This window comes from Oryctolagus cuniculus, chromosome 10, assembly GCF_051225735.1.
Source record: "Oryctolagus cuniculus isolate XC-2025 breed Fujian yellow rabbit chromosome 10, ASM5122573v1, whole genome shotgun sequence".
NCBI lineage: Eukaryota > Metazoa > Chordata > Mammalia > Lagomorpha > Leporidae > Oryctolagus > Oryctolagus cuniculus.
Window position 1 is genome coordinate 99,202,055 of NC_142876.1, and position 16,605 is coordinate 99,218,659.

Genomic DNA, 16,605 nt, shown 5'->3' on the forward strand with positions numbered 1-16,605 from the left:
CCCAACCCAGCATCCGAGAGGCCCCAGAGCACACAGGCCAAGCTCCAGCACCTCCGTGGGCCAGAGTCCAGCCTCTTCCACAGTGGCAGTGGGCACTGGGCTCTGCCTCTCTGCAGGCTATGCCTATGCATCTCCATTCAGAGCAGGGCACCCAGGAGTCTGGCCGCCGCCAGCTAGGAGGGCCAGGATTACCATAGCTCGTGCTGGCAGGGCCCTCAGGGCCAGCACAGGGCTCGCAGGCAGCCCACAAGGCAGGGCCCCTCAGCATAGCAACACCAGGGACAGGGCGGGCGCCGCGCCTCCTGGGGTGGGGACACAGCCAGAGCAGGAGCCTAGGGACAGCTGCTGTGCCTGCCGCCTCCTCCCTGGGGGCTGAACACTCGCTCTGCTGGCACTTCCCAGGAGAAGCAGGCAGGGCCAGGGTTGGGGAGAGCGCTCGGGCTGGGGGTGGGGAAGCCTGAAGGGAGGGCTGAGGGCTGGGGCGGGCGGGCTGCCCCTCTGCACTGGGAGCTGTGGCTCCAGCAGGCAGCCTCCGCTCCTACCACAGCCCGACACTGCGCTGCACCCTTCCTCAGACTGCCATTCCCTCTGCTGGCCTGCCGGTGCCGGTGCCGGTGCCAATGGGCCTCTGCCTTACGGAGTCTCCCTCCGTCTCACCCGCTCGCTCCGTCTCTGGTTTGTCCTACACCCTCATCCCGGATCCCTCCGGTGTTTGTCTCTGAGCCCGCATCCCAGAAGTCTGTGGTCTGTGGCCCTTCCCAGGGTCCTCCCTTGGTGGCTGTGCCACAAGGACTGGGAGGAGCAGCCAGGAGGGCTGCAGGGGTCAGGGGTCTCCCTGGGTGAGGCATCTCGTCTCCTCTCACCTTGCACCCTCAAGCCCCTCACCTGAGCCAGCAGCAGCCTGGAGCCTTGCTATTTGTCTTTCTCAGTCCCACCTGCCAAACCCCCAGTGCCCACCAGCATCCCGCTGACCACCTGTGCACACAGGCACTCTGCTCCCGGAGGGCACTACCTCCCCCCTCCCACACCCTGCTGTAAGGAAGTTTTTGATCAGCTTTGTTGTGTAGAAGTTGAGTTTGCTCAAGTCCACTTCCAGTTAGTGTGGAAGCAAGCACTTATTACGAGGAAGAGCTGTAGTCGGCCAAACAGGGACAAAGTGTCTGCTGGGCACGCCCACAGCTGAATTTCCGCATTGAGTATCAACAGAGAGCTTCGCCTGGGGTTTGGCCTTAGAGTGACCTGGACCTGCAGAGTGAGAAGGGCGCTTTGAGTAAATACGCTGGGTACAGCGCGTGTGAACCAGGACCCTCCTGGGCAAAGCAGGCCCAAGTGTGCAGAGGCGGCCGGAGAGCAGGGCCTGAGGCAGGGGGACACGGAGAGGGACAGCTCCACCACGCAGCAAGAGCCGCGTCTGCCGCCGTCCCAGGACAGAGGGTGAGGGCCTAGTGCTGCCGCTCCTTCCTGCCCTCCAGCCCCTCCCTGGTGCCGCCTGGAAGGGCATGGAGACCTGCAGGAACGCACTCCAGGGAGACCAAGCGGTTCCCAGGTGAAAAGCAGCCAAGGCCGAGGGAGGGGCTGGCCCCTGCCTGCAGCCCTGTTCCCGCTGAAAGGAGGGGTGGTTCCGAAGAGAGCCGGGGTGGGGATGGAACGCCACACACTGGGGGCCTCAGCCCTGGAGGTCCAAGCAGGCTACATGGGCATCGGAGAAGGTGGGTTGAGGTCTGGGGTGGGTGGGGCGTGAAGAGGCTCATCTGATGGAAGTGGGCTGAAGACAACATGGCACCCACAGAAGCGACACCTGCAGAAGTCGGCCCCGGGGAGGAGGGGCGAGACGGAGTGCGGGATGCTCATTGCTGATCTGGGCGATGACCACTTGCTCTGCGTCTGGACGTGTTTCAAAGTTCCCACAATGAAAACTATGAAGAGGAAATTACTCCTGTAACTCCCATGGCAGTTCAGAGTTGTATCGGGCTCTCGCGGCGGAGAAAGCCAAAAGACAGCAACTTGGCCAAAATGAAGCCCATTTGCTTCCTGCGGGACAGCTCCCAGCGGCGGGGAAGCCCAGGACGCCCCATCGCCTTCCCTCTGTGCGCTCCGCACCCGCGGGGCGGGACCGGGTCCTCGCGCTCTCCACAGGACTCCCACAGCTCCAACCATCACATCCACGTTTCCATCAAGAAGGGGAAGGACGGGAGAGAAGCCACTGTGCCCACTGAATCCGTCTCCTTTCGAAACCTCTCCTAGGAGGCTCCCTGGCCCAGCTGTCTCCAGTCCCTCACTCCCCCAGGTGCAAGACCACGCACCGCCGCCACGACAAAGCTCGGGTGTAGCCGCTTGGCTGGGTTCTGCTGCCTGTAACCTTGCAGATCTCAGGGTCAGGACTTGAACCAGCACCCACACGGGACACCAGCGTCACGGGCGGCAGCTTTACCCGCTGGGCCACAACCCCGGCTCCTCCTCTGCCAATTGACACAATAATTCTAACTGTTTAAGTTCTTGACTGATAAGTCTAACATTTGAGTCATCTGGTAATTATTCCCATTGATTCATTATTCTCTGAATAAGAGCCACGTTCTCCTGTTTTTAAAGTGCCTTGGGGTCGGTGCTGACTTCAGATAAGTCTTTATTCCTTTTAAAAATGGGAAATCAAACATAAGGGATGGGGAGAAGATGCACAGCAGTCACACTGAGATGAACAGCAACAGGAAAGACAGTTGACTTCACGGGAAACAGAGGAAGGGGCTGGGGCCCAAGGGGTTAAATCACCATCTTCCCATATGGATGCGGGTTCCAGGCCTGGCTGCTCCACTTCCAAACCCACTCCCTGCTAATGCACTTGGGAAAACCTGCAGAAAATGGCCCAAGGGTTTGGGTCCTGTCACCCACGTGGGAGACCCGGATGAAGGGCGTGGCTCCTGACTTTGGCCTAGCCCAATGCTGACGACTAGGGCGATTTAGGGAGTAAAACAGCAGATGGAAGACCCCTCTCTCCCTGTCTCTCCTCCTCTAACTCTTTCAAATAAAAAAAATTTAAGAAGTATATAGATCATCAGACAAAAGCTGAGAGAATTTGTTGCTAAAAAATTTTGTCAGAGCAAGACCCACAGGACAAGCATCAGAGTTTCTCAGGCTAAAGAGAACTCAGCTCAGACAGAGACCTACATCCACAAGAAGGAATGAGGGGAGGTCGCTGCGGGGGCCTAGTGGACTACGCCTCAACCTGGGGCACCGGCAGGCCTGGTGGGCGCCGCTGAAGTCCTGGCTGCTCCACTTCCCATCCAGCTCACTACTTATGGCCAAGTGCTTGGGTACCTGCACCTGTGTGGGAGACCTGGAAGAATCTCCTGATTTCGGATTGGCCCAGCTCTGGCCATTGTAGCCAATAAGGGACTGAACAACAAGATGGAAGCCCTCTTTCTCTCAACTCTGCCTCTCTGTAACTCTGCCTTTCAAATAAATAAATCTTAAAAAAAAAAGGAAGGAATGCGGAGGGGGTGGGATTGTGGCATAGTGGCCTAAGCCTCAACCTGTCCTGGCTGCTCCACTTCTGATTCCACTCCCTGCTTATGGCCTGAGAAAGCAGAAGATGGCCCGAGTGCTTGGGCCCCTGCACCTGCGTGGGAGACCCGGCAGAATCTCCTGGCTCCTGGCTTCAGATTGGCCCAGCATGGCTGCTGCAGCCATTTGGGGTGTGAATCAGTGGATGGAAGATCTTCCTGTCTCTCCCTCTGTCTCAAACTCTGCCTCTGAAATAAATAAATAAATGAATGAATGACATAAATATAAGAAATACGTGGTTAGATACAGAATAGAATTTGTAAGGCCTCCACAAAACACACCAAACACCAGAGTTAGAGGAAAGGTTTATTGTTGGGGGCAGGAGAGGAAGCCCGACAGGCTTGGGGGAGAGGGCAAGCGGGTAGAGATCAGAGAAGTGTGTTCAGGAACAGGTCCTGCTAAACCTTTGCTGGGGGCAGGCAGGGAAGTAGGAGCAGTGAATCCCATGAGGGTGGAGGTGGAGCTGACAGTGGTGGTTAGACCATGGGGCTTAGGACCGAAGCCTGCGGGCCAGCACCTAAGATGGCGAGCGAGGCATAGATGGCGCCACATAGACTGCGCCATTTTGCTAACATTCCCCTCTTTTTTTTTTTTTTTAATATAAAGCAAGAGTCCAGGAGGGGTAGAGGGATGATAATCTGTCTCTAGGGCTACTTCCTGCTGACATGGGGTGACGAGGTACTCTCTGCCGGCATGGGGCGATGTCTCGAGCCGCTGTCTCCTGGGTGGGGAGCCGAGTATATCCCTGTAGCAGCAATTGACTGACCGCCTGGTTGGTGAGGGCTTTGTTCATTCCATTATCACCTCCTGTAAACACTTAAACAGATAGAGTAGTATAAAAGACAGGGTGAGAATAGTAACCCATGATCCTAAGGTGGCACGACTAAGTTTTCTAATTGAGAGGCCAATAGAAGCTGAGGAAAGGGGCCTGATAATTGTCAGGTGAGCTTTAAGGCCTTGCCAGTTAGGAGGCCCAGACCTATCTCTTCACATGGGGTACATCCTACGGGAGATGTGAACTTCCTTGAGGGAGGCACCCTGTTGACTTCCATTCCCTAGCTGGCCTGGGAGGAGAGCTGGCATCTCCAACAGGAAATGTACAGTTACTGTGTACAGTGTTACCTGGCCGTCCCCTCAGCAGCGGTGGTTACTTGGAAGCTGGGCAGAGTGAAGGGCTTCTCAGTTTAGAGCCAGTGAGGTCTGTGGCTCTGACCTGCAGTCCTCGGACTCCGGGGCAGTGTCATTTCCAGTGACCCAACTCTTGGCTGGTCAGGGCTTTCCACACTGAAAGCCACTGCAGTGGACTGGCCTGTTGGGTCTCCTTGGTGGCAGATCACTGTACAAAGCAGCCTGAATTGGCCTGCCATCTATCTTTACATTGCTTTTGATGCCCAGCTTTCTTTCCCTCTTGGTTTTTGTTAAAGCAGACCAAAGGATGCCAGCCCAGGGGGTGCTCAGGTCCCAGCTCTAAACTTCGATGGCCTAAACTAGAAGTCTAGTCACGGGCATGTTCTGGTAGTGGTTTTGTGGGTAGACAATGCCCATGAGGAAAGCTATGTCCTCACCTTAAAACTTTCTCTCCCTTTGCTTGGTCTGAAAGGGAGGTTTTTGCCTGTTTACTGTGCCCGAGGTGAAGTAAACCTAGCTGTGAAATGGTAACTTAAACTCTCATTTTGGCTATGCTATTATTACAGAAAATGTTAGCCATCCCTTTTATAAAATCCAAAAATCAAACTGTACATCCTGGAGACTCCTTCAGTATAGTCAGTTTCCAATCTTAAAGAGAATAGAGAAATGAGGGGAAAAGTCAGGCTTAGAATAGAGAAATGAGGGAGCCAGTCCCAGATCCCTTAAAGACAACAGCAGTATAAATGAAAACTTAGCAAGCAATTGCAACCACTAAATAACAACTTATGAGAACATTTACCAGAGATCCAACGCCTTCTATAAACTTTAAGAATACATGTATTTGGAAACATCTCTTAAATATCTAACTTGGTGTAGCTTGTTTGACCAGCAAACTCAAGCTCAAACATGTACAAACAATTTTAGTTTCTTTCTACCAACAAATTTAAAATATCTGATACAGAGATTCATGTCACATGAATCAAAACATATCTTTGATTAATTTTAGCAGTTTAAATTTATGAGCAATTTTTATCTATAAACCAATTAAAACAGAGTTCTTAATAAAGTTTCCCATATAGACATACAATATGTACACATGTATAACATAACATACAAGATAGAATAAAGCCGTTTCAGTAGTAGCTTCTTAAAATCTTTAACTTTTTTTTTTTTTTTTGTAAGCTACCGATTGATTCAAATTACCTTCTGCTCTTAGGAACCTCAATTAACCATACTTTCTCTCAGTTGGAACCTATAATGCATTATTGGCTTCATCTGTTTACAGAGCCACTCGAAGTATTGAATACAATAGAAACGGCTGGAAAAAGTCCATCAGAACCCATAAGAGGACAGCTAAACACAGAACCAACAATGTTCAGTTTTATGAGCCGCAAATCTGATATACAAAACTGTGGTTGACAAAAGACTTTAAATTGCCACGTTTAAAATCATAAACTCATTAACCAACAAGAGGCACTTGCTTACTCCACACAGTATCTTGGAAAGCACCTGTAGGATTTTTACAAAACATTTAACCCTTTTAGGCCTCTGGACCTTTCTCATTAAGACAACCACCACATCTGGTAACACAAGATCATTAGACTTTTTAACTTTTGCATATTTGTATCAGTAGCATTTTACATTATTGGAACTTAAAACTTAGCACCATTTCACATCTTGACAGAACCTGTAATATAATCCAAATAGCCTGATTATTTGGTGTCTGTACAAGAGGAGAGATATATATCCTTTGATATTTCCAGGGGTCCAACTGGAAGTTTCAAAGTCCAAATTCTTTGGAACTTTAATTTTTTTTTAATACCTGTCAAGGATGCCAAGAAGGCTTAAAATATCTGGTTGAAATAAGATCCCTTAACATCATGACATGAGACAGACCAAATCTGATCATTGTTACAAGGTGATTACTCAAATGTTTTAGAATAAGCATATATTTAAACAAACCATAACTATTAATAAAAAACTGTTTTTAAACAATTAGAACTTAACAGAGACATTAAGGGAACATAATAGATTAGTTTAACATAACACAAAATCTGTGTCTCTTTGGTCATTCCAAAAATCAGAAAGAAAACCTTAAATTTAAGAGCTAGTGCATTGAATCAAATCCCATAATTTGGAACAGTTTTAACAGAGTCAGAACTAGGGAAGAGAAAATAGTTTACTGGAACTAGCTAGAAAACTGACAGAGGGTCATCAGTTAAACACAACTATCAAAAGGAGATGCTACAGGTTTTAAACAGATTTTTAAGACAATTTAAAAATATTTACTAACATATGTATTGCAAAAACCTCACTGCTTTAACAGAGAATCAAATTCTAATTCTATGTCAAAGAGAGATAGATTAATAGCTTTTGTATCCAAAAATTTCTTTCTTTCATAACCTTCTGTGACTTCTACATACCTTACTCAACTTAATTCTTACAAACACAGCCCTTTCTTTATCTGCTGATTTCCTTGTTTTACATTTTGAAATAACCTGTTAAAACTCTCCAAATTAAGACAACATTTTTAAAATAAGGTAACACATCAAATTTCAGCCTTAGTTACTTTTAAGCAGTGTTCAACTATTCTTCATAGACAGTTTATGAAAACATATTTGTTTAATTAAAAATATTTTCCCCTGTCAAAACAGGGAACAAACCCAAGTAGTTTTTCTATAGAATATAAGATGCTAAGAGTACCAAAGTGTATATTTAGACACATTTATCTCATTTGCCTTTACCCAATTCACATTTAGCAGATACACCTAAATGACTTAAGATGCTGATATTATATTATACCTCTCTCTCAATTAAGGTCAAAATTGCATTCATATGGAACCCTACTCCTTTTATAAAAATCTAGCTATAAATCAAAGACATTAAACCAGAGACTGTAAAATCTACCTTAGGGGCTATAACAAGTACTGATTGCCCATTGCTGTTTCATTGAGTACTGATTACCCATTCTCATATCATCAGAAACCTGTAAAAACAAATTGAAAAATAAGTTTGGCAAGTGATCTTCCTAAATTCAAAAGAGAGAAATTTCTTCAAACCCTATGTCCAGTTACAGTTGCTTTTTATCCCAAGAACACCATAGGCCAATGATGCCTGGTCAACAGTCAGCCACTGGGGGGGACTGACTGTGGGCTGTGGGCTGATGTGCCACGGACAAGAAGTTCACTGGAGATTGTTCACCATTATGTTAGGTTTAATAGGGGAGAGCATCCATCAGAGTAGATGGTTGGACAGAGATTTTTAAGGAGGATCTGATAGGTGACAGAGTAAGGGGCAATTAGGGAAAAGGAGAGATGTCTGAAAACAGTAACTGACCCTGTGAGCCAGCTGGTTTAAAGTGCCAGCCTAGGAAATGCTTGCTAATGAGACCAGGAAATCAAGTCTGTAGGAACTGGGGAGACCTGGCTTGGTATTCAGTTACATGGTGGGGACAAAAAAAAAAACAAAACAAAACAAAACAAAACAAAAAAAAAACATCAAAAGACCTTATTATCCTGTCTGGCTTGCTCATGATAAAACAAAAGAGCCAGGGGCCGGCACCAAGGCTCACTAGGTTAATCCTCCACCTGCGGTGCCAGCATCCCATATGGGCGCCGGGTTCTAGTCCTGGTTGCCCCTCTTCCTGTCTGGCTCTCTGCTGTGGCCCAGGAGGGCAGTGGAGGATGGCCCAAGTGCTTGGGCCCCTGCACCTGCATGGGAGACCAGGAAGAAGCACCTGGCTCCTGGCTTCGGGTCGACACAGCGCTGGCCATAGCAGCCATTTGGGGGGGTGAACCAACGGAAGGAAGACCTTTGTCTCAGTCTCTCTCACTGTCTATAACTCTACCTGTCAAATAAATAAATAGAAAATAGAAAAAGCAAAAGAGCCATCAGAAGGGTGGATACCTAATTTGTTGTGCAGTTAACAGGGAGCTCTGAAGGATGGAGTCCCCACTCCCTTTTCTATTCTTATGGTAAAATTGGAATGGGAGGGAGGGGCAAAGACCAGTTGGAGGACTAGGCCTGAGGGTGAAGGTGAACTTGCCCTTGCTTCTCTGGGAGGATCATTGATAAGACAGGGGGTGTAGACTTTGGACAAGGCCTGGTTCTGTGATAAAGTTGGAATTCCTGGGCAGGAGGGGGAGGTACAGTGAGCCGAGACAGTGAAAGCTGGGGCAGCCAACACAGAAGGGGATTCAGCTCAGGCCTTGACCTCTAGTGTGAACTTTGGAGGCCAAAAGGACCTGGGCCGGAGAGCAGGAAGTACACAGAGAAGATTTAGATCGAAGATAGGAGAAAACATATGGGATCTCCTTCCATTCTCTCAATCACTCTCAGAGAAGTGATAAAGGTTATCAGGGTCAGCGTTGGAGGTCTGGGGCAATTTGAGAGGGATCATATTACTTAGAAGACAACTCAGAGGAGAATCAGGTGGAATGCGGGAAGCAGCAGCTCCCGTGGCGACCTGTAAAGTCGACTCTGCGGATATCCGTGTCCTGAGATCATGGCCATCCAAGCGGACCATATGGGAACAGAGAGCAGGGTCGTCACCCACGCACCCACTGCAGCCCAGGACTTTGCCCATAGAAGGGAAATGGGGTTGAGTTGTCACACACACCCACTGTTGCCTGGACACCAAGTCCACAGTGGCACAAGGCCATAGGCAGTTGTGGTGCCTGGTACCAGGACTTTGAGACAAAGCAGAAGGGAACCACAACCCGTAGTTGAGGTCGCTGTGAGAATTTCCTGCTCTGTGTCTTACCTCAGAATTTGAAGGGCTGGTGCGTGGATGGAGATCACGGAGCATCCCATGGCGTGGAAGGAGTTCTGGGGGTGCGTTTTGTGACTGGCAGAAATCCAGGACGCCAAGGTAGCTCAGAGATCCCCGAAGGGAGAGCAAGTCATTGGGGGAGCCTGGATCCGAGTCACGGCACCAATGTAAGGTCGCCAAAAAAAAGGTTTACTGTTGGGTGGGGGATGCCCATCGGGCTGGGGTGGGGAGAGGGCAAGAGGGTAAGAGAGATATCAAGAGAAGTGTGTTCAGGAACAGGTCCTGTTAAACCTTTGCTGGGGGCAGGCAGGGAAGTAGGAGCAGTGAATCCCATTAGGGTGGGGGTGGAGCTGACAGTGGTGGTTAGACCATGGGGCTTAGGACCGAAGCCTGCGGGCCAGCACCTAAGATGGCGAGCGAGGCATAGATGGCGCCACATAGACTGCGCCATTTTGCTAACAGTATTGCCATTAGTTTCCTGAAGTCTTAAAACTGTCGAGAGTAAAAAGGATAAAAGCTAGTTTTGCTGTTTATAACATATATAGACATAAAAATTCTGATAAAAAAATGGCCCAAGTGCTACAAGGGAATAAATGAAATTCTACTGTCAAAATTTATTGTATTTTACATGAAATGGTACACTATTAATTTAAGGCAAATTAACATGGTATTTTAATTTAATTTAACTGCTCTAAGGTAAGGATGAATATTGTAATACAAAGAATAATCTCTAAAATTAGATCAAACAAATATAAATAGTTGACTACAGAGATAAAGCTAAATACCAAAATTATTCAATTAATCCAAAAGAAGGCTACAAGGAAACCAGAAACAGATGGAACACAAAACAAAGAAGATACTCTTGAGTATTAGTAATGATAATGAATGTACATAAACTAAACACTCTATTTAAAAGGAAGGCATCATCAGACACAAACAGTAAGACTCAGTTATTCTGCTGGGGGCTGGCGCTGTGGTGTAGCAGGTAGAGCTACCACCTGTAGTACCGGCATCCCATGTGGGCGCAGGTTCGAGACTCGGCTGCTCCATTTCAGATCCAGCTCTCTGCTATGGCCTGGGAAAGCAGTGGAAGATGGCCCAAGTGCTTGGGCCCTAGCACCTGTGTGGGAGATCTGGAAGAAGCTCCTGGCTTCTTACTTCAGACTGGCGCAGCTCCAGCCGTTGTGACCACCTGGGGAGTGAACCAGCAGATGGGAGACCTCTCTCTCTTTCTCTCTCTCTCTCTCTCTTTCTGTGTCTCTGTAACTCTGACTTTCAAATAAATAAATCTTTAAAAAAAAAAAAAAAAGAGAGAGAGAGATACATTTTAGGGGGGCCAGTGTCATGGCTCAGTGGGCCAGCTGCCTCCGACGCCAGCGTCATATATCAGAGAGCTGGTAAGACTCCTGGCTGCTCCACTTCCAATCCAGATCCTTGCTAATACCTGGGAAGGCAGCAGAAGATGCTCCAAGTGCCTGGGCCCCTGCCACATGTGGAGACCCAGACGGAGCTCCTGGCTGCCAGCTTTGGCCTGGACCAGCCTGGTCACTGCAACCATGCGGGGAGTGAACCAGCAGATGGAGAGTCAGTCTCTCTCCGTCTCTGTCATTCTGCCTGTCAAATAAATAAATTTTTCAAGTGACATATTTTAAATATAGTCACAGATGGATTGAAAGAGTAACAGTAGAGTAAGCTAGACCACCCAATCACTAATCAACAAAAAGTTGGTGTAACTACATAGATAATCAGACTTCTTCAATTCCAAGGCAAGAACTGTAACTACAGCTAATGACTGACAACTCAGAAGTGCACTTTGTAAGGAGGACACAAAAATCCTAAGCATGTTTATGGCTCCAAAAAACAGGCAAAACCAAAAGCAGAAATAGACAAATCCAGAATCAGAATTTGAGATCTCAATGTTCTCTGCTCAGTCATTAATAAGTAAAATGCCAATACATAAGAGTAAAAACACTGCTATCAACCACATCTAGGTAGGAAGCACAGAGCATTAACTGCAGTGACCATAGTAGAGCAGTGGGGCATTCACTGGGGTAAATCATATTCTGGGCTATAAAACAATAAACAATAACTCACAGCAATTGAAGTCGTACAACACATATTCTTAGTCCCAAGTGGAATTATATATATATATATATATATATATATATATATATTATTTGACAGAGTTATAGACAATGAGAGAGAGAGAGGCAGAGAGAAAGGTCTTCCTTACGTTGGTTCACCCCTCTAATTGCTGCTATAGCCGGTACTGCACCGATCCAAAGCCAGGAGCCAGGTGATTCTCCTGGTCTCCCATGGGGTGCAGGGCCCAAGCACTTGGGCCATCCTCCACTGCACTCCTGGGCCACAGCAAAGAGCTGGCCTGGGAGAGGGGCAACTGGGACTAGAACCCGGCGCCCATATGGGATGCTAGCTCCACAGGCAGAGGATTAACCAAGTAAGCCACAGCGCCAGCCCCCTCAGTGGAATTATATTAAAAATTAACCACCAGTGTGGAGAGAAAATCTCCAGAATGGGAGGAAACATTTGCAAACCATACACCTAATATGGAGTCAATCTGCCAAAGACCTAAGGAATGCAAACAACGCAACAGCGACAGCCCATTCTAAAAATGGGCAAAGGACATGAGCAAACATTTCTCAAATGAGGTCATACAATGGCCAACAGGGAAATTAAAAGCTGGTCAACATCACTAATCACCAGAGAAATGCGAGCAAAAGCCACGGTGAGACATCACATCACCACGATCAGAAAGACAAAGGACACCGAGTGCCGGCTGGCGTGTGGAAGGAGAACCTGTAACCCTGTTGGTAGCAATGCTGACGCGGTCGCCATGGAAAACGGTATGGATGGAAGCAGGCGTCCTGGTAGAGCGGATCAGGTCACCACTTGAGATCCCTGCATGCCACCTCGGGTGCCTGAGATCAGGTCCTGTGTCGTTTACATGTGGAATCTAAAAAGGTCAAAACACAGAAGCACAGAGTAGACGGTGGTTGCCAGGTAACGGAGGGCGGAAGTGGCGAGGTGTGGGCCGAGGAACGCAGGTGCCGTGGGACAGAATAAGCGCTGGTGAGTAATGGTGTGTTGCAGCCTTGACCAAGTGTTGAGATCTCACCACACACACACACGGAGCTATGGTGAGGGGATAAAAAATGGTCATGTGCAATGTCCCACAACTTCAAAACTCAATTCCATATATTTTTTTCCTTGACAGAGAAAGGGGGGGGGGGGACCTCTCATTCACTGTTCACTGGTTCACTCCACAAATACCTTCAAAGGCTGGGGCTGGGCTAAGCTGAAGCTCAGGGCCAGGAACGCAACCCAGGTCTCCCATGTGGGTGACAGGGCCCAGCCACTTGAGCCTCCAAGGGTGTGTTTGAGCAGGAAGCCAGAATCGGGAGCAAAGCTGAGGCTTGAAACCAGGTACTCTGACATGGAACTCCGGCGCCTTAAGCACTAAGTCAAATATCTTGCTCCAATTAAATTTGTATATGCTAACAACATGCTAGAAAATGAAATATTTTACAGAGTAACTTCCCAGAGGTGAACATTATGGAACAGCAGTGTAGCTGCCAGCTGGGTGCCACATCCCACAGCCGAGAGCCTGGCTTGGAGTCTGCGCTCTGCTTCCCATTCTACCTTCTTGTTAATGGAGACCCTGGGAGGCAACAGATAATGCACAAGTGGTTGGGTCCCTGTCGCCCACATGGGAGACCTAGGTTGAGTCCTGGGTTCCTGACTTCTGTCTGGCCCAGCTCTGGCTGTTGCAGGCATTTGGAGAGTGAACCAGCAATTGGAAGATCTCTCTTTGTCTGTCTTTCTCTGTCATTCTGCTTTCAAATAGAAGACTAAAAATAAAAAAGAATTTTAAAAAATCATTCCCTATTATAGCATCAAAAAAAAAAAAAAAAAAAAAGAATGCCTAGGAATAGGAACAACTAACTTAACTGTAAGACTCCTACACAGTTGGCGCCGTGGCTCACTAGGCTAATCCTCTGCCTTGCGGCGCCGGCACACCGGGTTCTAGTCCCGGTCAGGGCACTGGGTTCTGTCCCAGTTGCCCTTCTTCCAGGCCAGCTCTCTGCTGTGGCCAGGGAGGGCAGTGGAGGATGGCCCAAGTGCTTGGGCCCTGCACCCCATGGGAGACCAGGTGAAGCACCTGGCTCCTGCCTTTGGATCAGCGTGGTGCGCTGACCGCAGCATGCCGGCCGTGGCGGCCATTGGAGGGTGAACCAACGGCAAAGGAAGACCTTTCTCTCTGTCTCTTTCTCTCACTGTCCAACAAACAAACAAACAAAAAACTTCTACACTAAAAACTACAAACATTGCTGAAAGAAATGAGAAAGACTGAACTGGAAACATATACCAAATTCATGAATTAAATGACAATATTGTTAAGATCACAGTTTTTCACAAGTTGACTTCAATGCAGTCTCAAAATTTCTACAGATGTTTTAAGTAAAACTTGAAAGGGTGATTCTAAAATTTTGAAATACATTGACTACATATTTGAAATATTGAAACTAGAACAACAAAAACAATCATTAAAAAAACCCCATAAAATTGGAGGACTTCCTCCCCAATCTCCAGATTTACTCAAGGGCCGGTGCTGTGGCATAGTCGGCTACACCTCTGCCTGTGGCACCGGCATCCCAAATGGGCACAGGTTTGTGTCCTGGCTGCTCCTTTTCCAATCCAGCTCCCTGCTAAGGCACGTGGGAAAGCAGCAGAAGATGGCCCAAGTGCTTGGGACCTTGCACTCACGTGGGAGACGAGGAACAATCTCCTAGCTTCTGGCTTCAGACTGGCCCAGCTCTGGCCATTGCGGTCATTTGGGGGGTGAACCAGCAGATGAGAGACCTCTCTCTCTCTCTCTCTCTCTCTCTCTCTCAAAAAAAAAAAAAAAAAAAAAATTTACTCAAAAGCTGCAGCATAGTTACCCCAGTGTGACACCTTTCAGGATAAACAAGTCGCTCAGTAAGACGTAACAGAATCCAGAAACCAGCAGATGGCAGACCTCTCTCTCTCTCTCCCTCTCTCCCCCTAACTCTACCTCTTAAATAAATAAATAAAATTTTTTAGAAAAAGATTTACTCAAAAGCTTCAGTGTAGTTAACCCAGTGTGATGCCTTTCAGGATAAATAAGTCGCAGTAAGATGTAACAGAATCCAGAAACAGAACCACTGATTGATGGTTAATTGATAATGCAAGGAAGCCAATAAAATTCAGTTGTGGAAAAAGAGAGACTTTTAACAAAGGGTGCTGGAAATCTGAATAGTAGCCATCTGAGTGAAAATTAATAGTGACCCCATCTCATTGCACACCCAAATGTAAAAGTAAAAACTATACAATTTCCAGAAAAGATTCAGGTGCTAAGTGAACACAGTAGGTCGCAGCAAGGGCCCTTCCTCCAGGGCGTGCGGACCGCCCTGTCTGTGTGTGGCTGCAGTGCCTAAATGACAGGGCGCACGGTCCACAGTTCCAGGGCCGGGTGCAGTGTCCACAGCCACTGGCCCGGATCACGGGTCCTCGGCCAGCTTTTTGTTCCTACCTGAGGCAAGGAAGAGGTTAATGTTCACTCACGGTTTGGGAAATTCGCAGGCCAGGACTGGGCGGCCCCACTGGTCCGGCACCTGGTGCTGGTGTCCCTGCTGGTGGAGCCCTGAGCTGGGCCAGAGCATCACACGGCGGGCGGGAGCGTGTGTGCGTGGGTCTGCTCACCAGCCACCAGCACTTACCACGGGGGCTGCACCCTAGTGACCCAGTCCAACCCTTTCCCAAAGGCCACACCTTCAGACACCAGCATGGGACTGCATTTCCCCCTCCTTGTGCCATTCACATAAGACCCTGGGGACCAAACTTTAAACACATGGGGCCTTTGGGGGCCATTCAGCACCCAAACCTCAACCACCCGCTTTCCCTAGGCAATGAGCCCTCCCACTGGGGCTGCAAGAAGATGGACAACTGGTCAACTCTGCTCAGCCGCCCTGGGAGGGCAGGAACGCCTGCCTCTCAGGGTCGGTCTGTCTCTCATCCTCAGCGTAGGGAGCGCTCTAGAGAGAGAATACCTTCTGCGGTGAAGCGACTGCGAGGCTGAGGAATTTATTCAGTTTTACTTCACATTCATTTTCTTCAATTAGAGTCAAGTAAAATTAAACCTTCACTAAAAAAGAAGCCAGACATATGGGATGATCCCATTTTGATGAAATCATTTCCATCTCCCCTCTCTGTAAGACTGCAGGGAAATCTGCCTCGCGTGCTGCACCAGGAATGCTGACGACGGTTCTTTGTGAACCACGAGGCTGGAGGTGATACTTGTATTTTCTTTCTGTGCTTTTTGGCAATGCTGACGCTGGTTAGAGGGAGCGGGCACTGTCTGCACAGAAGAATAAAGCCATTTTTCTATTGTAAAAAAGCTGGCATCTTGGCGAGAGGCCTCGGGGGCTGAAGCCTGCAGGTCTCTCTCCTCCCCACCACCTTCCTCCCTCTCCCCGGGAGCCCCCAGGACGCCCCATCTCTTAACCCCTCTGGCCCACGGGAGGAGCGGCGCCGGGTTTCTTTCGTTTTCCTGCCAAAACCTGGGGTGGGGGCCTTTGCAGACTCTGGGGTTCTGAGACTCTGAGGAACGCCCCCTTGCCCCCTTCCCCCCTCCCGCCAGGCACAGCAGGTGGGGTGGGCAATAGCAGGAGGGTGGCTCTGGGGAGGCCCCCTCCCAGGACTCCCGGATGGCGAGCGTGGGTCTCTTGCTCCCGGCTCCAGGTCATGCCTACCTCTTGTCCCCCACCCCTCCACGCAGCACATCAGCAGCTTCCTCTTGGACTCGGATGTCCTGTCTCAAGGGGGCGCTCCTGGACAGGGCTTGCATGTTGCCTTGGTGACAAGCCTGTGCCCACCTCCCTGGACTGGGGGGCAGGGAACAGAACAGCTGGAACCACCTTCCCCCAGGCCACTGGGACCCACGGTTGAGTACAGGAGAGCCAGCCCACCCCCCCTCAGCCCTGGCAGGCTAGGGACCACTCTTCAGTTTTCAGAGGGACAGGGGACAGGATGGGAGGGGGGCTGAGCAGGTCCTTGAGCAATGCCACGGAGAAAGACCCGGGCCTCCGTGTAAACGTTGGCTGCTCGAG

General features: G+C 48.9%; 1 long non-coding RNA gene across 3 annotated transcripts; it reads right to left on the reverse strand.

Annotated features, from left to right (window-relative positions):
- Positions 1-666: 666 nt before the first annotated feature.
- LOC103349233 (uncharacterized) lies at positions 667-9,588 on the reverse strand. 3 transcript variants are annotated; one of them, XR_016214325.1, is made up of 4 exons: positions 9,449-9,588; positions 7,594-7,672; positions 3,163-4,374; positions 667-1,916 (listed from the first exon to the last, which is right to left on the reverse strand). It is a non-coding gene; the product is annotated as an uncharacterized LOC103349233 (long non-coding RNA). The 3 variants fall into 3 exon arrangements; XR_016214324.1 differs by adding an exon at positions 4,681-5,334 and having other exon boundaries at positions 667-4,374; XR_016214323.1 differs by having other exon boundaries at positions 667-4,374.
- Positions 9,589-16,605: the final 7,017 nt, after the last annotated feature.